This window comes from Gossypium hirsutum, chromosome A08 (genome assembly GCF_007990345.1).
Source record: "Gossypium hirsutum isolate 1008001.06 chromosome A08, Gossypium_hirsutum_v2.1, whole genome shotgun sequence".
In the NCBI taxonomy this organism is placed as follows: Eukaryota; Viridiplantae; Streptophyta; class Magnoliopsida; order Malvales; family Malvaceae; genus Gossypium; species Gossypium hirsutum.
The window spans coordinates 15,503,327-15,504,608 of NC_053431.1; the positions used below are offsets into that span (position 1 = coordinate 15,503,327).

Below are 1,282 nucleotides of genomic sequence, written 5' to 3' on the forward strand. Positions count from 1 at the left end.
ATTGTATAGTTTGTAGAAACTAAAGAGAAATAAGGCGCAACTTAAGGTACACGGAGAACGAGCAAGAAGATGATACTCAACCCCTAATTAAAGAGATGGCTAAAAACCAAGGCAATCAACTACCTCCTGTAATTACGGTTAATCAAAATCCTGCTCCACGCACTATTTATGATTATACTAAACCTTCTTTAACAGGAACGGAATCAAGCATAGTTAGACCTGCTGTAGCTACAAATACTTTTGAATTAAAACCTAACACTATTCAAATGATACAACAATTTATTCAGTTTGATGGTTTGCAGGATGAGGATCCTAACGCTCATTTAGCCAACTTCTTAGAACTATGCGATACATTTAAAATTAATGGCATTTCTGATGATGCCATACGTCTTCAGTTGTTTCCCTTTTCATTAAGGAACAAAGCTAAATAGTGGTTGAACTCGTTACCACGAGGGTCAATTACTACTTGGGAACAAATGACTGAAAAATTCTTACTAAAATATTTTTCGCTGGCTAAAACGGCTAAATTACGTAATGATATCTCCTCTTTTGTGCAGATGGATTTAGAAACACTCTACGATGCATGGGAGAGATACAAGGACCTTCTGAGAAAGTTCCCTCAGCATGGGTTACCACTTTGGCTCCAAGTACAAACATTTCACAATGGTCTAAATCCTTCGACTCGGCAAATGGTTGACGCAGCGGCGGGCGGAACCGTCAATAATAAAACACCAGAAGATGCCTATGAGTTTATAGAGGAGATGTCACTGAATAACTATCAGTGGAAAGTCATGAGGACAAAGCCAATGAAAATAGCCGATGTTTATAACGTCGATTTGGTCACCATGCTGTCAAATCAGGTAGAACTCTTGAATAAAAAGATTTATGGTTTTCTTGGTTCTTCACAGGTTCACCAGTAATGTAGTGCGGAGCAAGTAGCGGTGGAACAAACCGTTCAAAATACCAACCTTATGGCCACAGCATGGATAACGAGCAATTAAACTACATGGGTAATAATCCTCGACCTCAAAACAATCCATATAGTAACACTTATAATGTAGTTTGGAGGAACCACCCCAATTTCTCGTGGGGCGGTCAAGGAAATCAAAGACCACAACATCCTCCGGGCTACCAACAACCACTCTAGCAACAGGAAAAAAAGCAAAACCTTAAAGAGATGCTCTCAAAGTTTATATCAGTGTCAAAAACCCATTTTCAGAACACCGAGATAGCACTTAAAAATCAACAAGCGTCGATCCAAAGCCTCAAAACTCAGATATGC

At 39.2% G+C, this 1,282-nt stretch overlaps 1 non-coding gene across 1 annotated transcript; it reads right to left on the bottom strand.

Moving 5' to 3' along the window:
- Window positions 1–524: 524 nt before the first annotated feature.
- On the bottom strand, window positions 525–631 carry LOC121205262 (small nucleolar RNA R71). Its single transcript, XR_005900347.1, has one exon. It is a non-coding gene; the product is annotated as a small nucleolar RNA R71 (small nucleolar RNA).
- Between the last annotated feature and the right edge of the window lie 651 nt (window positions 632–1,282).